Here is a 25131-nt window from a genome sequence, read left to right on the forward strand (position 1 = left end):
TATATAATGCTATAGTTAAAATCTGTTATTTGGTTAACAGTGTTTAGTTAAGACATCTTACCATATTAAATAAAATTATATTTTGAAAGACAGTATATGTAATGGTTTCAGAGTTGTTTTATTTTTAAGCTTTGGTTTTACAGAAAATTTCTAGTAGCAACACCTACCAGTTTTCGTTTTTTTTATATATATATTTAAAATGATACATTAAAACAGTGTTGTTTTCAAATAAAAAGAAACGTCTTTCATCAGACGGTTAAACGTGTTTACTAATAAAACTATGCCCATGCAAACATCAATTACTATACAGAATATTTTGTTTATATGATTTATTTCTATTTATTTAGTCTAAAATATATTATAATAGGCTAATAATAATATTACATAATATCATAACTTTAACTGCTTCATATATTTGAATACTAACGACTTTATCTGAATATCAAGTTTGTGTGATGCTATATTTAAAATGCATGAAAGCAACATGATTATTATCATTAATGCAAACCATGATCAATAAGTTCTCCATCAATTAAACTACCTATGCAGATTCTTACTGGTGCAATGTTTGTTCCAGGAGCTTTGAAGACGTTTTGACCTCAGACATCAGAAGACATTCCCCATTTTTCTTCTCACACATTCTTGCGCACAGAAATCAGCGAGGAGGAGCGTCTGTCCCTCCGCTTGCGCCCAATGGAACAAAGAGCAGCGTTATCAATGTGCACGCGTTCAGCCAATAGGAGCGTCCTTTCTGGGCCTTGAACGTGTTAGTTGCATCAATATTTTTATAATAATTTAATAAAATAATTTTTATTAAATATTAAATATATATATATATATATATTTAGACTTTGCTTGCAACCTCTACAGTACAGTATGTGATCTGTTTAGCTGCTATGTTAAAGAGTCTTAAATCTCGAAAGGAAAGGAAATGCAAAGCTAAGTTCTGGTAAACATCTCCATAGCAGGAATGCTACAGAAATCAGCGAGGAGGTGCGTCTGTCCCTCCGCTTGCGCCCAATGGAACAAAGAGCAGCGTTATCAATGTGCACGCGTTCAGCCAATAGGAGCGCTTCTCTTCTGGTGACGCGCCGCGGCGGCTCTGGTCTCTTCCCACTGCGCAGGAAGCGAGACGCGCAAAAGAATCAGAAGTTAAACGCAAAGGTATCGCGGCACACGCAACAGCAAGCAGCAGTTACCTCTGTAACCGCTCGGAGTTTCCCCGCGAATGCAAGAGGAACCCGACGTCTCGAGCAGAATGAATGGTTAGTATCGATATTACTTTTTTAATTCTACGAAAAACACTTTGCAGGACGCGTTAGATGTTTATCGTAGTCTCTTGACGAACATATCACTGGAGTTTTTAATCAGATTTTGTTTTTGTTTTGATCTTTACAGACGTATTCTGCAATAACAAACGTTTAAAGCTACTTAGAGATTTTTTTTTATTATGTTATAGGCTATATTAGCCTATATTATAGGACTTTTTTATGGTACTGTCGACTGTTTGTGAATTCTTACATGCTTCAAGTTTATTTTTAAATTTGATTTGATTCATTTTACTGCTTGTCTTTTTGTGAAACACACCTGTATTATGTTATAAACATTTTCAACCTAATGTAGTCCAGCGTAAACCCATTGACCCGATCAGTCAATAATTGTATTAATTCAGAAAATGTAATCCTTTAAAAAAAAAAATACAGTTTTATTTTAATATTCAAAGGAGATTTATTATTATCCCATGTGAAAATCTGATGCAATTTGTCTGATTTTGTTCAATTTGACGCGTGCTGTGAAGTTGTGACAGCCGGTGACCCGTGTCAAACAGTTGTGTGTTTGTTTTTCTGCATTAATCTTATGCAGACTTCCATATGCATGTTTAAATGTGGCTCGTAAATATAAATAATGCTTGTATTAATATTAATTTAACATCTTGAGAGCTGGGAAACCTGAGTTCAGAAAAAAAAAGGCTTATTAAGATCGCAATGCAATGCAGTGAGACCTTGCAAGACTGTTTGATGTCTGAGGGTCTTCAGATGTTTTTAATTAGGACCTGTAAAAAAATCTGTCTGTCCTGTTCTCTGGGGCGATGCTTTGAAAAAAAAAAAAAAAAAGGCAGGAGAACACAGAAAGTCACTTCAGTGGAGGATCGGCTAATCAAATTTTTATAGCATTTTCTCATTTTTTTCTCTCTCTCGCTGCCCTCCCTCCCTCCCTTGCTTTCTTGATCCCGGTGAACGAGTTTCTCTTTGTCTGCTTCTTTGGTAACCACACCTCCCCCCCAAAACGCAGCCGGCTCAGACACCTGAAGGCTAGACATAATGATCAACGCAGTCCCCATGAGTCTGGATGCCTGCCAGTTGTTTTCGCTCTTTTTTTCACTACTTTGTCTCTTCTTCTGTCTTTTTCCCCCTTGCATCTTTTGCCCTGCACAATCAAGGGGCCAGCGCTCAATGTTGGGGGCCAGTATGCAGCATGTGAGGGGCCAACTCTTCTGCAATGTATGGACCACGGAGAAAGAAGTCTGGCACACATGCAAGGAGAAGCATGAACAACGTCTCCTTGTGTGTGTGTAAGCGGGAGTCTTTATTCAACCGTGCTGTTCAAAATTGCATATCAGTTTTTTTTTTAAATGTTTTTTTTCCATACAAGGCCTGTCAGTTTACAGTGCATGTTCTGCTTTAGTAAAGAGCAAGTTTGGTTTATTAGGATTGCTTTTTAGGATCCAAATAGCATGTTTTGTTACTCTTGGCTTTCTTTAATCTGTGGATTAGACGGAGCGTTGGATTCTCAGCTTGTTTAAGTGCTTTGTCTGTGTAAGATTAGGTTTAGCGCATGTGAAATTACATACAGTTAGGAATAATAATGCAAAAATGAACGTGCGATGAGGAAAGCTGAAGGATGGAGTAGTGGGTTGATAAAACAACCTTTTTGCACAATATCCTGAACAGTGTATTATAATTTTAAAAGAATTGTATGTTGAGGACTATTAAAGTCGACAAAAGACTTTTTAAAACCACCTTTTAGACTAACAAAATTTAAAAAGGGAGGAAAAGCACAATTAATATTTGTTTGTTGGATTTCAGTTCAGGATTCATATGTGTTTAATATGGCAATTAAAAAAATGAGTTATTAGATGTGTAAAAATAAATCTTTATTAATTTTAGTATTTTTGAAATTATAGAGACGCTTATATAACACCTGCATCTCTATTACATTTGAATTACATTAGTGTCTGTTTGATCATATTTTTTTAAAAGCATCTTCCTGAATCCGTGTCCCAAAAATCGCCATTTTGTCTCTAGCTAGTGCACTTTGATTTGCTCGACGTGCAATATTTTGGATGTAGCCTGCTTGTGTTTTCTCACACAGCTCAGAGCCGACATGTTGGGAGTACAATGGCACTAAGTAGACGGCAGATCCTTTCTTTCTCGCTCTCCTCCTCTGCCATAAGCCTTTGAAGGGACGTAATAAAAGGTTCAATAGAAGCAACAAGCTGTTTTTTTCTCTCCTCTCACACGTTCTTTAGGCATTCTACCTGCGCATGAATAGGAGGCCACTGAGACTCTCTGACAGAGGAAGAGTGTTTATTGAGGGCTAAAGGGCTCAATACAATCAGACAGCCTCACATAGAGAACTGTGCGGCTTGGGCAAGAGGCCATGGGCGTGTGTTCTCCCTAGTGTCACACCCATTGACTCGAAACGTTTTTGGGCTGCAGAGAGGAAAATCGTATAGAAATGCACATTGTGGATATAGATATCAAGTAGGTTTTTAGTAGATGTATTTTTGATCATCACAAGACCTAAAAATAAAGGTTCTTTACTGGTGTTTATGCTTTCAAAAAATAAATCTTTATTAATTTTAGTATTTTTGAAATTATAGATACGCTTACAACACCTGCATCTCTATTACATTTGAATTACATTAGTGTCTGTTTGATCATATTTTTTTAAAAGCATCTTCCTGAATCCGTGTCCCAAAAATCGCCATTTTGTCTCTAGCTAGTGCACTTTGATTTGCTCGACGTGCAATATTTTGGATGTAGCGTGCTTGTGTTTTCTCACACAGCTCAGAGCCGACATGTTGGGAGTACAATGGCACTAAGTAGACGGCAGATCCTTTCTTTCTCGCTCTCCTCCTCTGCCATAAGCCTTTGAAGGGACGTAATAAAAGGTTCAATAGAAGCAACAAGCTGTTTTTTTCTCTCCTCTCACACGTTCTTTAGGCATTCTACCTGCGCATGAATAGGAGGCCACTGAGACTCTCTGACAGAGGAAGAGTGTTTATTGAGGGCTAAAGGGCTCAATACAATCAGACAGCCTCACATAGAGAACTGTGCGGCTTGGGCAAGAGGCCATGGGCGTGTGTTCTCCCTAGTGTCACACCCATTGACTCGAAACGTTTTTGGGCTGCAGAGAGGAAAATCGTATAGAAATGCACATTGTGGATATAGATATCAAGTAGGTTTTTAGTAGATGTATTTTTGATCATCACAAGACCTAAAAATAAAGGTTCTTTACTGGTGTTTATGCTTTCATGAAGAACCTTTAACATCCTTGGAATCTTTCCATTCCACAAAAGGTTCTTTATAGTGGAAGAAGGTACTTTAGATTGTTCAAATGTACTTCACACTAAGAAAAAATGGTTCTTTTAAGAACTGTTCAGTAAAAGGTTCTTTAGGGAGCCCAAAATGGCATCTCTTTGGAACCTTTTTTTTTTTTTTGAGTATAAATCTGATCAATTATTCAACATTTTGAGGGACCAAAATAGAAGAGATTGTTAAACGATTTTGACTTTTGTACCATCAACACAGATTAATTCTCGGAGTGATTCGCTATGCTAATGAGCAGTTTTGCTTTTCAGTTGCAGTTTTCGTTTGTAATCCTTTACACAGTAGCTGACTTAAAAAAAGAAAAGAAAAGAGTAACTGATTGTTTTTAATATGTTTATTGGTAGTTTATAGGGGGGGGGTAAACATTAAACCACTACTAATCTGAATATTGGTGTGGACATGTCCCTCTCAATGTCTAAGGTGGTTTAAAGAATAATTTGTCCCAAAATTAATCTTTTAAAATTTTTAGAAATTTTCCAAATATATTATTTTGTGTCCTGCAGAAGAAAGACATTCAGGCACTACTTTTCTTGTAGTGTTTGTTAAAACAGCCTTGAAGTTCATGGAAGGCACAACTAAAGATAATGCAGTGTTGTAATATTCATGAATGCATTAATCAGGAGGTTGTCATGTATAATTATTACAGTGTTTGATAATGCCAGAGCAAATCACCTCAGGCAGTGGTGATTGCTGCCTGATACTATTAATGTTCTTTAATAAAATGCCCGTGTAGGCCGAACCATCAGCGCAGCCCGGTAGTTAAGTGCTGTAAGGTTAATGAGGCAATTTACATACGTTCTGCTGCCATCTGGACGCAGTAAGAGACAGCTGCTTGCTCTTATTTCATACTGTGTTTTGGGAGCTAACCCGCAGAAGTGTCATTCCAGTACATGCAGAGAGCTTGTTGAACACTTTTGACTTTTGTCCCATCAACACAGATGAATTCTGGGAGAGATTTGCTATGCTAATGAACAGTTTTGCTTCTCAGTTGCAGTTTTCGTTTGTAATCCCCCACAAAGTAGCTGACTTTTTTAAAAAAAAGGAAAAAAGAGGTACTGAGTTGTTTTTAATTAGTTTTTGAGTAGTGTGTGTGCTAATAGTTCTTTAATTTTTTGCTTTAGCATGTTTTTGTACATAAGGTTGCTTGTTATAATTAGGTGTGAGCAAAACATGCAAAATACAAGAGCGTTTTATTCATTTTTTTTAAGTCTGAGCTCATTGTACATGGCCATGTACGTGTTCAGATAAGTCTTTAATGGTTTTATAAGTCATCGATCACTGATTAAATGACTGAAAGTGATCCAAAGTAGTAGCATGAGTACAACTAGAGATATGACTTACCATAAACTAGAGATCTAGGTCACCAGTTTTAAACCAGAAGCTCTTTCACTTAGTGGTCCTTTACTTTTTTTTAGCTGGCAGACCACTTAAAATAAAATAAGAATTGTAGACCCCCTAACACGTTAGCTACCTCAAAACAATTATGTATAGTTTTAAATAGTGCCCAAATTATCCTTCATTTATAATTTTATACTGACATTCTCTCATTTTTACTGATCAATAATGTTGCTAGATGGTAATTTTGTTCTTATTTCTTTAACTGGACGACTTCTTTTAGCTAATGAACCAAAATGCTATGCTAAAAAGTTTGCTAGCTTAAGCTAATAAGTTACATACATATAACTGTCAGGAGTGAGACAACAAAAAAAAATTTATCACAAATTTTTGTTATCATAATCAGTTCACATTATCAGTCAATTAATTCAAGGTTGGTACTTTTCTGCAATTATAATGATTTATTTAAATCTGTTCTTAAGTCCTTCGCCAATGGCATCAGTTTGAGAACTAGAGGTACGAAAGCCTTTGAAATTATGCTGTATCTTGTAGGCCAGCTAGCATTTTCAACAAACAATTTGCTTTACACCAATTGCAGTCGATATCTTTCCTTAACAGCAACAAGAAAAAGCGTCTCTCGTTCCACGGGCCTCCTTATATACAGATAATTTCACACCACCTCCTCCGAGGACTGGACAAAGAACAGCCACTCTGCAATCGATAACCAAGCGAAAGAATGACCGAGGGCTCTTAAAGATTTGCAGTTTGGATCCGAAGTAGGTAGACACAACCAGAATCCCCTCCGACAGCTGAAAGCAAATAACTGTTACTGGGCTATCCGTAAAATTGCAGAGATGGACCGTGAAAGGGGAAGGCAAAACTGTGGAGTTGGTGGATTCCTGCTGGCTTTGTTTCAGGCTTGGTAGACTAACAGGGGTTTAAGCGGCAAGTGTCGAGGGCTTGCCGGTGAAACCTGACAGCATTTTCCGACGGGCCGGGAGGAAGAGTGGAATTAATTCACCGTCGCCTCTGTGTGCCGCTTGATTCTTCAAGCCTCTCTCAATCCCAGCGATTAAAAAAACGATCCTGCTCGAAAACGACATTGTGTTAGATTTAGCGGACGTGTTTGTTCCAGTTAGTAGATAGTGCAAAAAGGAAGATGAGAATTAACTCTCATTGGCAGAAGCTCAATCCAAGATGAAAGCCGTCGAATTCGCAGTTTTTACAAATTCAGCATTTGTCCGGTTTTGTGGCTCTATCAAAGCAGAGCAGCACCAGGGAGCCTTTATTTGCCGTCAGTTGTGCTGCAATCCTTAAAAGATATAGTATCATTTTATTGTTCGGCTGTCCCTCATTTCAACTCGAGACTCTGTTGTGTGATTCATTCAGCCCAATTCCAGGGACAGGTCCAACTTTCAAGTTGCGGTTGATTCATTTAATGTCTTTGAACCATATTCATATGTTTGCAAAGTGAGCTAAAGACCTGCAAGCGGTAAACTTCAAAGCACTTCCATATTGTACTTATTACAAAAAGTGCATCCAAGCATTAGTGGTTCTCATATCCAAAGCATTTATCCACAGCTAGCAGAAAGGAAGCTTAAATTGGCAAGCAATTTGGTGTCAACACTTTGTGCTGCGTCTTGCAACCCTTCCACAATGAATAAACCACCAGAAGGTTACTTTCTGTTATCTGTATGGTGGCACATGCCAAATTATTGTTTCATAGTGGGATTGCCAGTTTCATTATCAGACTTGGTGCCGATTGCTTTCTGACCTGACTGAGACAGTTTGAAAAATGTGCCATACACAAGAACATTGACGCAGTTTGTTGGTTGTTGCTTGGGTACAGATGCCAGTTTGATGGATGTTTAATTGAGACATGGTGGACAATGAACTTGAAGCCCCCAAGGGACCACTCAATTAATTTAGCACCACTGCTGAAGCCTCCCTGTTTTGTCAATGTGAGTACTGAGACTAGTAATCTCAAGAGGTTTTCATGGTCTGTTTACGAATGCATCCAAACTCCCTGTGGTCCTGCCCTGGTCACCTCCTAATTTGAGTTAAACAGTCCTTTTAAAAAACATTTGTGCTGGAGTAAATTTGGCGTGTGACTATTGTCAAGCTCCCCCCAATGACTTGTGGCATTGCCTTTGTTGGGATTTGCATTAGCATGGCTTCAAGTGGATCTGAACAATTTCTCTTTTGAGCATTTACACTCCGTACATGCTCAGAGTAATGTACACGCTAACATACTCTGTTAGCAAGTATGTGAAGGCAAACGCTTCGAGCTATGCAGACTTTGTACTCTCAGCATTGCCACTTGGGGAGCTATAGCGAGCTTTAGCATGAACTGTGTTCTTCTACACACTCCTCGTGTTTATATCTAGCTACCTGAGACATAACTATCTAGTGCACATGCCTTGGGTAGGTTTCTGGCCTACTCATGCTCTTGGGATTTTTTCGAGTATGGCCCTGCATGACGTCATAATGGGCGGAATTCCTTGTATGGGCACTTCTCCCGGAAGAGTGCGTGCACACATCAATCAGGTTAAACAGTCCTTTTAAAAAACATTTGTGCTGGAGTAAATTTGGCGTGTGACTATTGTCAAGCTCCCCCCAATGACTTGTGGCATTGCCTTTGTTGGGATTTGCATTAGCATGGCTTCTGCTTGCACCTAAAGTCAAACCCACTTGGGATTCTAGTCATCAAAATTGTCTTGACTTGTCACGTATTTCAACATTTCTTCCTAGTACAGAGCATTCACTTCTTTTCATAGCTGCAATTTATAATATGCTGTATTGAATTTCATCATGCCCTAAGCCTTTGTGATCAAACATTTTGAAAAAAAATAGTTAAATATGTATATTATACTACATGTATTGTTGTGATAAAATATGATAGATCTGGATAGCACAAAAGAGAGATGTTTTTACAGTCAGTATTATACGGTATGTCAGTGTTTTAAAAATGCTTTTCAGTCTTGTTAAAGACTAATAATGTTAAGTACAATCTTGAAATATTCCGCTCAAGGTTTATTCAGGGATTGCCTGAGGATTGTGGAATCAGCACAACCACTACAGGAGTGCTCATCTTCAGTCCAAATATTTGTCTCGCTGCTCTACTTATGGCTACAAGTGGATCTGAACAATTTCTCTTTTGAGCATTTACACTCCGTACATGCTCAGAATAATGTACACGCTAACATACTCTGTGCAAGTATGTGTGAAGGCAAACGCTTCGAGCTATGCAGACTTTGTACTTCAGCATTGCCACTTGGGGAGCTATAGCGAGCTTTAGCATGAACTGTGTTCTTCTACACACTCCTCGTGTTTATATCTAGCTACCTGAGACATAACTATCTAGTGCACATGCCTTGGGTAGGTTTCTGGCCTACTCATGCTCTTGGGATTTTTTCGAGTATGGCCCTGCATGACGTCATAATGGGCGGAATTCCTTGTATGGGCACTTCTCCCGGAAGAGTGCGTGCACACATCAATCAGAGCGAGAGCAAGAGCAGCCCATCGACCTGCTTCATTCGTTAATTCGTTAGCCATAGTTAATTTAAGCAATTCAAGTTTTTGTTCCTGTTTTATTTATGTCAATGTCACAGCTTGCAGATGACAGCAACGCAAAAGCTGCGCATGCTTGTGACTCTTTAGCTCCGCCCACGGCACGCCTCCAGGAGCGCAACTGTTTTCTGAGAGAAGCGTAAAGCTGTATCTTTCTTTTATTACATTTATAAATAGTAAAAATATTTCAAAATTTTACTGTTTTTGCTGTACTTTGGATCAAATAAATGCAGGCTTGGTGAGCAGAAGAGACTTCTTTAAAAAAAACATTATAAATCTTACGGTTCAAAAACTTTTGACTGGTAGTGTATATGTATTTAAAATATAATATATTTAATACTTCAATTTAATATTAAAATTATGAAAAAGTTGTTTGAATCAATGATTCAACGACTCACTCATAAACCTACTGGATGAATCAGCGTTTTTGAATGATTCTCTTGAATAAATGATTCATTCAATTATACATTTTTTAAATACATTGCGAAACAATGCAATCGACACAACCGTTATGTGGCAGTTACTTTCAAACGCGGATTTGCTCTATTTTGGTCGCGCTACCATAGACATCAATGTTTTTATCTGAATTATAAACTTTCATCCCAGTATTTCTGTGATAATATGAATGACTGTACGACAGAAATAATACTGTGTAGTTGAAAAGACTGTTTGTGAAGCTGTTTCTTAACCAAACATGGTAACTGCTCTCTCTGTGTCAGCGGCAGTGCGAACGCAAATTTGAATGATCCGGTAAGACTTTGTCAAAGGTTTAATAGACACGGGAGAATCTTTGTCATTTAGAAATGAGATTGTGTGGTTGTCTGAATCGAGATCGCGATCTTTTAACGATTAATCGTGCAGCTCTAGCTGTATCTGTCTTTTATAAATCTGATAAAACTAAAGACTCTTCAGAGATATGAAGGATGCAATACTACTCTGTAGGTACTCAAGTTTAACATGAGATTGACAGAAACTGTGTGTTATGTCCACTTTAAGGTCTTTTAAGATGTTCAGAATCTGCCTGCATCTTTCCCAAAGTAAAGGGCTACCATAAACACACTGGCATTAAAATGAAGCACACAATAAAATGCATTCTCAGCTGGCATTAACATGAAATACGACATAGGCCTACTCTTGAAGTGTCAATTTGTTTACAGCTAGCTAGTTAGTACATGAATAAAGTCATGGTTTAAAGTCATCATGAAATCAAAATTGACTTTTTTTTGTGAAAATTGCAATGTTTATTATAAATAATTTATCTGTGTACATCACTATTAAAAAAACATGTGCCCTGGTAATGTCTAATTAAAAATATTAACATCCTGCCCCCTCGCAACAACATCTTGACTTGTGCGATCGTAGCAATTAGCAAACAACAACAATCCAATCAATTCCCAATGGATAAAAAAAATCAAGTCCCATCCTACATTTTGTTCTTGTTCAAGAGGCTGTTTCACTCGGCTATAAGTTACAATGGGGAAGAAAAGACGAACAGAAATAACGTTTCATTCCGACTTTAATGGCACAAACAGATTACTCTGTCGTCCACTAGAGTACTGAGGTTTGTTAAACATAGCACATACAATTTGTCTGCATACTTGCCTATAGTATGTTTCTGGCCTGCCTATGCCATTTATACAGGCCAATTTGATGTTTCCCGAATATTGGCTACATAATTTATGTTAATGCTAATGTTAATTTTTGTTACATAAAAACAGAAGTCTAAAATGCTTGTTTTCTAATGGTTTTTAATTAGTATAAATATGTTCAAAATCTATTTGCATCTTTCCCAAGATAAATGGCTACCATAAACATGGTCATTAAAATAAAACAGACCATAAACTGACTATTTAAATTAAAACCAGGGAAATTATGGTTTCTTACGATCTAATGGCGAAGGGAACTGTGCCACAGGGGAAATAAAGGCATATCTATACAGGCTGAACGTCTTACTTGAATGTCTACCTTGTAAATGGAATGTTAAGCACATATGTAGAGGAAATTTAGGGTTATAGTTGTGAGTGTAGCATACAACACTTTAGCCTTGGATGTTTTTTCAAAGTGGATCCTAGAAAGTGATGCATAGCTTAATTCTTGATTCTTAGTGTCAATCTACAGTATCTTTTACAGTATCTTTTTTCGGAGGGCTTGTACACTGACGGACACTTCATCTCCTTCCCCCTTTTGAAGCCCCCTCTGGTATTGCTGAGTTGACAGAACTGCATGAATGGTAGGAGCTTGAAAATGAGAGACCCTCCCCACCACTCTCTATCTCACTTTTCACGCTGTCTTTCCCTCTCTCGGTTTTGCCGAGCTTGTACAGGCATGCCTGTCAACCAAACGGATGGTGGATGGGGGGCGCCGAGGGAGAGGAGTGGTCTAGGGTGAACAAAGGAGCACTGTCACCGCTTTTCAGGGGTTCTGGGCTGTGCAGGGTGAACGGAGAGCCGGGTGGGGGGTGGCGAGAATGGCAATTAAATATGAACGGGCGACTATTGAAACAGAACTTAGAGGAGGACAAGCATTGAGTGTTCAAATGTATAGTCAGCCTTGAAAGATCTGTGGAAGCTCTATGTTTGTCGTTCATTGTGCAATATTTGCCTAACCCTTTATCTGTGCAGCTGTGACCTAAAAAAAGAGAAGGAGAGTGTGTTGAATAGCCGCACAGCTGCTGGCGATTTGATGAGCGTCTATTACCACTACAGAGTCATCCTCTTGTGCTGAAGTCACCTCTCCACACAGTGTAATGTAGAGCAGGGCAGGGCCAGATCAGGGCAAATGTTTGATTTGTCAAGCCTTGCTCATCCTTTCAGGGCAAAAACACAGCTGGTAGTCGCACAGTCACGACCCCGATGACTGGGAGGTGTTGTACTGTCATGACTTTTCTCCGTAATACCCTTTGTACATTTTGCGGGTGCTGCGGGAAAGATAACGGAAAGGATTTTAATGTAATGATTGGAATCCGCAACCTCGTCTCATCTTGTCAAATTTAGTTTTTTAAATGAAATGCACTGCCTTCTGCTTTCGCCTGACTTTAGACAGTTCCATCTGGTGAAATTATTTCCTTATCGTTCTTTCTTCCCCCCTCTGTATTTCATAGGTTATCAAGGCGCCAGAAACAGCGCTAGAGCGAAGGAAGCTGTTAAAAGATGCAGTGTTGGGACTCTTTTAACCTAGCCTGGTTCTTCTGGTGACTTGGCAGAGCTCAACCACGGAAGTCAGACCACTATGGGCCGAAGATGACTGATAAAGGTAACCAATTTACCGCCGAGAAGTTGAAATGCACATGCTGTGTCCTCAAATGGCTCCTCAGCAGAGTCTGCAAATGTGCATGTGTGTGTGTGTATGTGTGTTGGGCATTTTGCCATGTGATCCAGGTGCAGAACATGTCGTTTCGTCTCCGGCTCATCCTGCACGCTCAGGCCTCAGGTCCTTGACTGATTATCTGTGCCTTTATCTAACCTAACCGTCATGTTAAACCGACATCTGAGACTCCCTGTATTTTACTCACTGCAATTACCTCACCGCAAGGCAATATGACTACTATTATGAGCTAGTCTGGAACAATATGTCATCTTTAGGGTTAAGAGATGCAGCACAAGAATTTAATTTTGAAATATAGCTATTCCAAAACTTTGCTGACGATGAAGATGTCTGGAATTATGTAAAAGTTAGTTTTCAGGTAGTCTAAAAGAGTGACAGTTGATTTGTAGTTGCAGCAAGTAACAGTTTAACCAAATCGCTTATTGCCCTTTATGTCGTTCCAAAACAGTGGGCTTTTTTTCTGCTGAATGCAAAAGAATAATTTATGAATAATCTTTATAGTGAACATGTCTTTTGAACTCCAAAAAGGACAAAAAACACCATAAAGGATCATAAAAGTGATCCATACGACTCATGTGCTGAGTAGTCTTCTGATGCCATATGATTCAGAAATTTAAGTTGTTATTCACTGAAACTCTTGTCGCTGGTTGGAGGTATTGACACCAAACAGGATATAGAGTACAAAGTTACTTTTACAGTGCTTTTATGGTGTTTTTGTCCTTTTTTGAAGCATTACAGACAGTTGTTGTGTAAAAAGTGGTGCAAAATAACAGCATGATGGTTCTGGAACGACTTGAAGGTGAATAAATAATGACAGAATTTTGTTTTTCTGTGCACTGCTCATTTAAATGTTCCTTGTGTGCATGTTTTTCTTTACAACTCTGCCCCTAAATCCAAAAAGATCAGAGTTACCGATCAGCCGTTTCGTTTAAAATGTTTGCTTTTCTCCAGGGCCAAAAATTTTGCATTGTGCTGCCAGTTAGTATTCCCAAGACAAACTCTCAGCCACTTAGTCTAAGAGCATTCTTTATCCATACTAAAAGCTTGAGTAAATTATCTCTAGTCTGTCAAGTGGTCAGACAAGACTGGCCCTGTAGGATTATAGGTAACACGGATAGAAAAGCTTGATGGCCGGAAGGCTATCATTTCTTCTTCCTTCTCTATCCCCCATTGGACCCACCCTCCCTCGCTCTCGTCCCTTTTAAAAGTCTCAGCAGACTTTGCCGGGAGACTAGTTAAAAACACTGGCTGTCTCTTTTTCCAGTGGACACTTGCTACATTTCCTTATTTCCTCGCTCCGCCCTTTTGTGGACCTCCACATGCCTCAACAAGTGTTTAAAAGCTACTTTTATGCCCTCTGGCGACGACCTCTCCAGCTGTTGTCTTTCTGGATGTGATTCACTCAGCCGTTTGAGTCCTTTTCTCTCGCACCTCAGCCTCATCCTCTCCTGCTGGGTTAACAACACACCTCCGGCCTTTGACTACTGTTGCGTGGCAGGTGAATCCAACTCATAGCTCCCTCTAAATAAGTGGGACTGGACGCGGGGGTTGGGGCCTGTCATTGAAAGCACTAATTGAGAATGCTAAAACTCTGCCATTTTAGATCTTTCTCCGCTAGCATAATCTATCCCTTATTTGTAAGAGTTCTGCCTCAAGTCTCCACTCCCATGCTGGGAAGCCCCAAGGTCCACTCACCCTATTCTACGCACCCAGCAAGAGGGTAGCGTCTAGCATGCTAGCTGGTTTTTGCGAAGCTAACGGTGCATTACATGGCGTATTAGCAGACATGGCCCTCAGAGCATTCATAAAATCACACTGCAGAGGGACGGCTAACGTTGTCCTGTGGTAATTGGCACAAGCTTGGTGGGATTTAGACCTGTCAAGGAGGGTTTTAGGGACGGTTGAACAAAATGGCAGAGTGCTGACAGATGAAAATGTATGAATTTATATACGCCTGATTACGTACAGTTACGTATTTGGTTCTTCGTATCTGTCCATAGTATCCCACTCTGTAAGTACGTTTATGTGCGCTTTTACAAGCACACAACGTTGAGGCCAGTTGTAGTCCGATTAACATTTACACATACTGGGCGAAGCCGAGCTAAATCTAAATCTGCTAGTCTGTCTACACAAAGTGTGGCTGGTTCAAATTCAGTCAAACTAAATCGATTATATTAACATTTTTAAAGATGATTTATTGCTCTAGTTTGACTAGAATCAAACCATGCATGTTAGTGCACTGATTTCCACTTCAGAACAGTTTAGAGAAGAAATGAAAATTCTGAGAAGAAAAGTAAGGAATGCAAACCACACTCGAACACATGCTTTCCTAGCTAACAGGGAACGTTCTCACAACTTTCATTAATGTTTTTTAAAGATTATATAAATATTAGTACAAAACATCCTTAAAGTAATGTTTATGGAAATTTATTCATATTTGATATGTATTCCCATAATGTTGAGAGAAAATGTTTTGAGATCAACATACTCGGAACGTCCTTATGATGTTAATTGTACTTGATGAACATTTTAAGAAACGTTTTTGTAACATTTAAATAACGTTCTAATCACGACCAGAAAACCGGACGTTTTAACACTCTTAGAATATTAAAAGTAAACGTCCAATCAATGTTATATTTTGGGTTAAAAAGTTGCAGAATGTTGCAAGAAACGTTTTTGTAACCTTTAAATAATGTTCTAATCACAACAAGAAAACTGGACAATTCAGCTTTTTAGAAATATTCCAAAACAATGTTCCCACAACATTTTTATAATCTAAATTTGTTACCTGCTTTAGCACCACAGGTCGAAGTGTTCCTATAGCTCAAAATGTATATCTTAAATGCACTGCAAGTTGCTTTGGATAAAAACACAGACCATAAATGTAAATATGGCACATGTGCTAACCGTTAGGCTGTGTTGCATATTCATAATTTAGTACTGGAAAATGGAACTGAATATTGTCCGGAAATTGTGTATATTTTTGTAAGTGGGAGGATAGTTTACCTAATACTTTACAGCATGCTAAATGAGCGTGTTTCCTGGGCCTGTGCTAATTAGGTAGCTGGGCTACAGGACCTGAGCGATAGTTACCGGCATGAAATCTGGACAGCTTTACTACCTCCGAGAGCAGTGCCAGGGCCACGGGCACTTGACCAGAGAGAGATTATCTGGCCTCTCTTTCCTCCCTGCCTGCCAGTATAAGCACAGCCAGCCATTTCACTTATCACCGGAGGTTAAAAACCACTGGCGAACCACATTGTGTCTTTATCTTGGTGGTTCGTACTGTAGCGTTTGAAATGATCGTAGCATTTCAGGGAAACCTGGATGGAATCTGAGAACGGTATTCCTACTAGGTTCACGAACGCTTGAAATCCTTGGCTCTGTGGAGGCTTGTTTTGGACACAGTGGTTTTCAGTGCATTCCCGACTTGTTTCTTTCATAACATGCTGAACCTTCAGATGGACTGAAAGCTCTTTAGAGCCCAGGGTTTGTGAAGGGACAAAAGACTCTTCACATGACTGTGTTGATAGAAAGACCTGGAAAATCTCCTCAATCTGCATCCTTTCTATAGCAACTTTGTGTACGTTCATACCCTTGCTTGCCTTGTACACAAGGAAACTGCCATGTATTTTTGAACTAGATATTGATATTCTCCATATAAGCAAAGCACTAGGTCAAGATGTCTAGTCCAAACAAGCAACATTGTAATCCAAAATTGATCAAACGAGCAATGCTACAACAGGCCCTCCTTGCCCGTAATGCATTTCGAGAGATAAATGGTCTCAAAGAGATTAAGTCGGTACAACCACGAGCCAAAGAGATTAAGTCGGTACAACCACGAGCCAAAGCGGTATAAAATGTGCTCATCACACTCAATTTGCCTAGCAAATTTGTAGCCGTTAATGCTGCTGTGGGAAAATATATTGAGTTACTTACCACCTTGTGTCTTTGCTGCCCAGGAGCTGCTCACGCGAGTTCAGGGTCATTAACCTCACTGTCAATGACAAATGGAGCTTGATAGCAATCTGCGCTTAGCTACAATGGAAACAGATTAATACCTCAGGGTGAAACTTTGCATATTATGAGGGGGTGATCGCACCCTCTTCTGTTTTCTTTCGGCGTCCTGTGTTTTGCAGCCTGAATATAGTTGTTGCTCTTAAATTAGCTCGTTTTAATGGATCATTTGAAGATTTCGAGGGGAAACAGTTTGTTTGGATATGCTAAGAAGATGAACGCTTCTAAGACAAAAGATGAATTATTAAAGTAGGAAAAACAAGGCTATGTTCTCCCGCTACCCTGCACATTGCCTCCTGCTTCGTGACTGTCCCTGATATTGTCATTGTAAATTACAGACTATCAGGGGCCGTGGAGCGTCTTGTTTTAGGAGACAGTCTTTTATTACAGCGTCTCAGAATTTATGATGTCCTTTCATCTTAAAAACTTACCTCTGAATGCTCCTGCTTACAAGCCATAACATTTTCTACCTCATGCGTGTGCATGTAGGCCTGTGAATTTCATTATCTAAAGCGACTTATATTCATTGTATATTGTTTTTTAGTATGCTTACCAGTGTGGGAATTGAACCCACGACCTTGGCACACAAAAGACAGGTTTACAAATAAAAATTGCTACCTCGCAGATGTGTTTTTTTAGCCCTGAAAATGTTTACACATTAATCGTATAACCTTATTTTTTTAGTTTTGAGCCTGTCTCTCAGACTTCTGTAGGTTTGTTTTAGATCAAATTGAAGATGGTAGTAATTTTATCTTGGAAAATGCCATTTTAAATGCTGGAATTGTCTATTTTCGATATAAGGTTTGGGTGTGTAATAGCTGGTTTTCACTGTGGCGAATTTGTACTCTGTATAAATCTTCAAGCACAAATGAGGGAGGTAACTGCTGTTATGTCGACGTACTTTCAAGTCAATGGCACACCCAGAGGATGGAGACAATTAAAACATCGAAGGCCTTGTTAAGAAGGCTAATCTGGGTGGTCCAAAGCTTGGGCGACAAGTTGCAACTGGTTAGCGCCACAATAAAGTCTAGAAAAAAATGAATGAGTATGTATGGAGGCTGGTCTGCAGAAGTCATGCCACTGTGGAGATTGTGGAGATATTTGAGGTTTTAAATGTTCAATTAAAACATAAAATCGGCTCAGTTTCATGCATTGACATTGATATTATTAAATTAAATGTATTTCTAGTCCGTTGTGCACTGTAAGACTTCAGAGCAGTTTGTGGGTGGTCCTCGTTTATGTTTCTGGCTTGTGTATATATTAGCTTGTGGAAGACAAAAATTGCGAGCCAAAATAAAAATGTTCATCAAATTGTCAAGTAGAAGAAAGCTTGGAAAATGAAACCGGATGACTTAACATTGTGCAATTCAGCACATCACATGGGTGTTGGAGTTGTAGACATCTGTGATTTGAACAAATTAAACAAATCTTTATTAAAACTGATTTAGGGGATTTCAGTGTGCCTGGAGAGCCAGCAGTTCATAGGACAGAATTAGATTCTCAAATGTTTCTCCCATACTGTGATGAGATTAAAGGAACAGCAATGGAGACTTCCGTTGTCTTCCATTTTTATCCTAAATTTTAAAAAAAAAGCTCAGATATGTCAGGATACCAAAGTCTGCTGTCAAGATTTATAATTATAAATGTTATAATTATAAATGTTTATAAATGTGAGCATTTATAATTAATTTCTTAATTTAAAATGATCAAACTATCTAATAGTATAGAGCCAATCTTTCTTATAGTATGTCAACAATTGTCCTATTTTTCTTCTTCTTCTTCTTTTTTAGAGGAAACATCTGAGACAGAGTGGAAACATCAAATTTGTAGCCATTTTATGTCACCTGAGCTCTTAAAGAGAAAGATCTGAGCAACTTTTGGTTGAATTTTTGGTCAAGATCAGTTGATTAAATATGATACAGGTTTTATGCCAAAATACAGAAAAGTTTGATTGGACATGTGACCTTTGACATCACAACAACAAGAGGTGATAAGCCTATTATTATTATTATTGCTGTCCTAAATATGCAATAACATTTTCAAACATTAAAATTTTTTATTAGAAAACATGCAATATATTGACTCCTCATTTCTACAACTTCAATTGATTTAATTTATTAATAATTTTTCAGACAGATTTTATGCCAAAATACAGATTAGTTTGATTAGATACACTACCTTTGAAATCACGACAGCGAAAAATGATAAACCTATATTATCATTACTATTGCTGTCCTAACTATGCATTTAAATGATTACTATTAGAAAACATTCAATATCTTCTCTCTGACTTCTCCTTTCTGCAACTTCGCCCTTAATTTGTCTCCAAGTAAATAGCTATTTTTGCCTTCAGTGTTTCAAAATGAATTGATGTAGTTTCAGCTCTTGTCTCCCAGGTGCTCTTTGTGTCCGACAGCACCGTAGAGACTTGTGCATTTCACGTGTTGTCAGTTTCCTTGGTTGCTTTCTTTTCATCTTCTGTCACTGCTCCATGTGAGTTTGGGCGTCACCGTGTTCTCACATGTACCTGGCCTTTGAGATATCAAAGGTTGACTGCCATCTGTCCTAGCAGGCTAACACAGACGCGTGAGACAGCGAGTTTCTTTGACACACAGAGGCAGAAAGTGTTAAAGGAGCACACAAGGAAATAGTTCAGCACATTTGCCTTTATCTTATAGATAAATAGGCATTTGACCACCAGAGACACTGAGAAAGGCACGTATATTTAGATTATTGGTTAGTCAACATGAGGTTTTCAATGTCTTTTGAAATTTTGTCTTTAACCCTCCTATATTTTTAATGTTTTGTTTCAACACACGTTTCAAGGTGCAGCTGCGGTTTCTTCAAAAGCTGCTTGTAATTTTGAATAAGGAGAATCCATTTGACTGAATTGCAATTGTTTATGCAAATTTTGGTTGAATCGGTTGGATTTGCAAATGATACTGTACCACATTGATAAGAACAGATATAACTTACCACTGCTACCTAGTAGCATTCAAATCAGAGCATGTGATTCAGTGCAAGTGGTTATTTTCAAACTTCCTTTAATATTATTCTGCGATACATTGTTAGACCACTAGGCTAATGATTTATGGTCTCAAATTAAACTGCAAAAATAACTGTTAATCATTGTTTAATTTATTTAATTGTTTAAATGTCTTTTTCATTTTTGATCTTTTTATCTTTTAGATTTATTGATTCATTTTAATTTCACTTTCTTTTTCATTTATTCAGGCATTCATTTATGTCTCATTTTTATGTTTCTTTTTTTCATTCATTCATTTTAGTTTCAGTTGTATCTGTTATTGAATTATTTGTATCTTTATGTATTTGTTTAATTTCAATTCATTTGTATTTTCATTCATTCATTTTCATCTCATTTTTGTTTTATATTTATTTGTTTAATTTAATTTGTATCTCATTTATTCATGAAGTTATTTTAATTTCCTTTGTATACTTTTTATTTATTCATTCATTCATTTTCATCCAATTTTGTTTCATATGTATTTTTCATCCATTCATTCACTTCATTTTCATTTCAATTTATATCTTTTATTGATTTTTTTGTCTTATTTTTTCATTCATTTATTTTCATTTCATTTGTTTCATTCATAAATGCATCTATTGATTTATTTTCATCTCACTTTATATTTTATATTTATTTATTCATTCATTCTTTCATTCATTTTAATTTTATGTGTATCTGTTTCATTCATTCATTCATTCATTCATTTTCATCTAATTTTTATCTTTTATATTTATATATTCATTAATTTTCATTTCATGTCTTTTTATTTATTTATTTATTTATTACATTTTCCTCATCTTTTATATTTATTTAAAACTTTATTTTTAACAAATAATGTTATCTGAACAATACATCTGCATGAGAACCAAAATTGTGTGAGATATTATGACTTGTTTTCAGAGAATATATCTTTTTAAAGGAAGTTTACTTTTCTTGCCTCATTGGCAAATTGTTTAAGCATAACTTTCTTTTTCATTTATTCAGGCATTCATTTATGTCTCATTTTTATGTTTCTTTTTTTCATTCATTCATTTTAGTTTCAGTTGTATCTGTTATTGAATTATTTGTATCTTTATGTATTTGTTTAATTTCAATTCATTTGTATTTTCATTCATTCATTTTCATCTCATTTTTGTTTTATATTTATTTGTTTAATTTAATTTGTATCTCATTTATTCATGAAGTTATTTTAATTTCCTTTGTATACTTTTTATTTATTCATTCATTCATTTTCATCCAATTTTGTTTCATATGTATTTTTCATCCATTCATTCACTTCATTTTCATTTCAATTTATATCTTTTATTGATTTTTTTGTCTTATTTTTTCATTCATTTATTTTCATTTCATTTGTTTCATTCATAAATGCATCTATTGATTTATTTTCATCTCACTTTATATTTTATATTTATTCATTCATTCATTCATTTTAATTTTATGTGTATCTGTTTCATTCATTCATTCATTCATTCATTTTCATCTAATTTTTATCTTTTATATTTATGTATTCATTAATTTTCATTTCATGTCTTTTTATTTATTTATTTATTACATTTTCCTCATCTTTTATATTTATTTAAAATTTTATTTTTAACAAATAATGTTATCTGAACAATACATCTGCATGAGAACCAAAATTGTGTGAGATATTATGACTTGTTTTCAGAGAATATATCTTTTTAAAGGAAGTTTACTTTTCTTGCCTCATTGGCAAATTGTTTAAGCATAACTCTAACAAAATGTATCAGAATTGAGAAAAGCAGAACTCCTGCCAAGAGTTTACGGGCTTCCCTCAGATTGACCCCTCCAGATTCATTTGTTTCATTCATAAATGCATCTATTGATTTATTTTCATCTCACTTTATATTTTATATTTATTCATTCATTCATTCATTTTAATTTTATGTGTATCTGTTTCATTCATTCATTCATTCATTTTCATCTAATTTTTATCTTTTATATTTATGTATTCATTAATTTTCATTTCATGTCTTTTTATTTATTTATTTATTTATTACATTTTCCTCATCTTTTATATTTATTTAAAATTTTATTTTTAACAAATAATGTTATCTGAACAATACATCTGCATGAGAACCAAAATTGTGTGAGATATTATGACTTGTTTTCAGAGAATATATCTTTTTAAAGGAAGTTTACTTTTCTTGCCTCATTGGCAAATTGTTTAAGCATAACTCTAACAAAATGTATCAGAATTGAGAAAAGCAGAACTCCTGCCAAGAGTTTACGGGCTTCCCTCAGATTGACCCCTCCAGGTGTAGAATTTGTACACACCGTGAGTGTTTGCAAAAGGAAGTCCAGAAATCTTTCAACTTCCTTCCAAAGTGCTTGGAAAAATCCTTCACGTCCTCCACACCCTTAAATGATTTGTTAGAAAAAGAGAGATGACCCAAAATGCACCGGCTCCTCATGCACTTTTTCCTTTAAACCACAGATATGGGGCTTAAATCTCCTCAGTCTATTCAAATATCATTCTTCTACCATACATTATGAAAGAGATTTGATAAAAAGAGCACAACGTAGCCATTTTGTTTAATTTTTTTGCTCTCTCTCCAAATCTCTGTCAGGTTCAGACATGAAGGAGACAACGTCTTGTCTGTGGCATCTCACCATTAGAAGAGCTTTCAGTGTGTCGCGAGGTAATTACTCTCCTTGAGGGAGGGCGAAATCTGTTTATTGTAATTATGTCAGAGAAATGAAGAAGCATGCTTGTGAGATCCTCAAACATTGCCTCAACATATTTGGGGGGAAATTTTCCTGAGTTATGTGTCTACATAATACCCCAACATCACATTCCCAGCCAGCTATCACATTCACTTGTGTTTAGACCGTCAGGGTAATGATGTGCTAATGCTTGTGAAACCGCATCGTGTGTGGTCGGGGATCGAGGTTTTATGTGCTTACACTATCAATGTTTGGCCCATTAATTCACATCTGCAATTATAATGTCCAATTAGAGGCCAGGTTGGCTCGCCTTTGTGTTATGAATTTAGAGGGGGTTGGAAAATAGTGTAATTTTAGACTGAAAGGGGCATGGGTTTGTATTGTGATTATTTTATGCCCACGGGCTAATGGGTTAATAGCAAGTAGGTGATAGTAGAGTAGTAAAGATTGCTAAAAGAAATGAAAGAGAGAGTCACAACAGGAACACAGGTATTGAGGGTCTGGAACACCACATGAATGTACAGTTCTGTTCGGTAGAGAAATCGCAGCTCTAAAATTATCCATGGTTTTACAACAGTAACCGTGGTCTAACTATGATTTTTCTAGAAAAACAATATTTACTACAAAAATGACAATGGTTTTACTACAGTAATCATGGTCTAGCTATGGTTTTTGTTGAAAACTGTAGTAACTACAAAAATAACCATAGTTTTACTTCAGTAATCATGGTTCAACTATGTTTTTTGTAGTAAAACCATAGTATCTACAAAAATAACCATGATTTCACTACAGTAACCATGGTCTAACTATGGTGTAAAAAACAGTAACTACAAAAATAACCATGGTTTTGCTACAGTAATCATGGTCTAACTATAATTTTTGTAGAAAAGCTATGTTAACTACAAAAATAACAATGGTTTTACAACAGTATTTACTGTAAAACCATAAAAACTTCAAAAATTAACCATGGTTTTATTACAGCATCTAGAGCTTAACTATGGTTTGTAGTAAAACCATAGTAAATGCAAAATTGATTATGGTTTTACTATAAGAGTGACTCATTTATACAGTGGAAGCAGCATTAATTTATAAAATTATTTTATCGATAGCACTATCAGTAAACTTTGTGCCATCAAAAATACAGTCAAATATTATGTACTACATCTTAGGATATGCAATGAGATCCAAAAGTCTGACATGACATTGAAAATCTATGATTTTTCTTTTTTTTTCCTGTTCAGTTAAACCTATGTTTTATTGAAGCCTAGAGGTTTATTGACATTTTCTCTCTCCACAGTACCTACTGTATGAATAAAAATAGCCAAAAAAAGCACAAGTGTGTATATAATCTCTCATCTGAGATGTTACGATCGCAGCGGTAGAGGCTGTCAGGCTGAGCGGAGCAGGCCTCTGAGGAAACCCTTGGCAAATGGATGTTCTCTTTCAGCGCACAGCAATAAATAATCCAGAAAAATTATTGTGTCTACTGCGGAGGAGGTGGGAGACTAACGAGCCCACTATTGCTCATACTGTCATTAGCTTCCTGCTCTCTAAGCCCCTCCCACATCTCACTTGAGGGAAATTTAAATGCGAATAACACAGAACACGCACCTAGTGCGCCTGCTGCTCTGCTAGCTTAGCCGCTAATGTTGTGTTTGTAATCTTAGCTCTGTAGAGAAACACTCTGGGTTGCTATAGCACAGGTAGAGGACATATTAAAGGCAGTGGTGGGCTTAATGGTCAAGCAAATAGTCTGAATCTTATACAAAACTTGAATTGGACTATTAGCATAGAAATAGCATAGCTGCTAGTCTTCAAGAAAACATGTTCGGCCCTGTATGATTCTTGATTTTCTTTATGTTCTTTGTATCCCTTACAAAAATTAACCATAGGTTTGTTATTGTAAATGTGTAGTAAGCATAGTTTTTTGGCATATTGATTACCATTTGTATAACCAGTTTTACTACAAATACCATGGTTAAACTGTGGTTAGTGTAACAAACCATGGTTAACTCTTTCCTCGCCATTGACGAGTTATCTCGTCTTTTACTGTAGTAACCATGGTTTTTCGTTTTATTTGTAGTAAAACCATGGTTAATTTTCGTAAGAGTACTTTTTTTTTCACATGACTACTTCTTTTTAAGATTTACAATAACTTTTTTAGATTCAAGATAACTAGCAACAAACAGTTTGCCTGTTACAATTAAAAGTAGCTTTTAGAGGATAGCTTTTATCCCTTTATCGCACCAAAAAAAACGTAACAACAGCACATTCCTACAGTACAGCTGCCATATTGGACTGTTAGCATGAAATAGCATGACTGCGAATCTTCAAGAGAAGATGTTGTATCCAATATGATTGTTTTCTTTGTGTTTTTCATACATTTTTCACATGACTACTTTAACATTTATACTTTATAGCTCCCTCCAGTAATTTAACAAGTACAAAGATTCTTTGAAGACTGGCAATTTATTGAAAGGTTCGCCATCAGGATAACCATCCAACTCTAGGGTGACCAGACGTCCCCGTTTTCCGGGGACAGTCCCAGTTTTTGGTGTC

At 36.8% G+C, this 25131-nt stretch overlaps 1 long non-coding RNA gene across 1 annotated transcript in view; it reads left to right on the forward strand.

Annotated features, from left to right (window-relative positions):
* The first annotated feature begins 1154 nt into the window (after positions 1-1154).
* Positions 1155-25131, forward strand: part of LOC107719653 (uncharacterized) — a 30365-nt gene continuing 6388 nt past the window's right edge. The window contains exons 1-3 of the long non-coding RNA XR_001637538.1: positions 1155-1265; positions 12619-12770; positions 22476-22547. This is a non-coding gene — a long non-coding RNA (uncharacterized LOC107719653). The remainder of the gene's footprint in view (positions 1266-12618; positions 12771-22475; positions 22548-25131) is intronic.

Source organism: Sinocyclocheilus rhinocerous, unplaced genomic scaffold, assembly GCF_001515625.1.
Source record: "Sinocyclocheilus rhinocerous isolate Xijiao unplaced genomic scaffold, SAMN03320098_v1.1 scaffold1294, whole genome shotgun sequence".
NCBI classification, from domain to species: Eukaryota; Metazoa; Chordata; class Actinopteri; order Cypriniformes; family Cyprinidae; genus Sinocyclocheilus; species Sinocyclocheilus rhinocerous.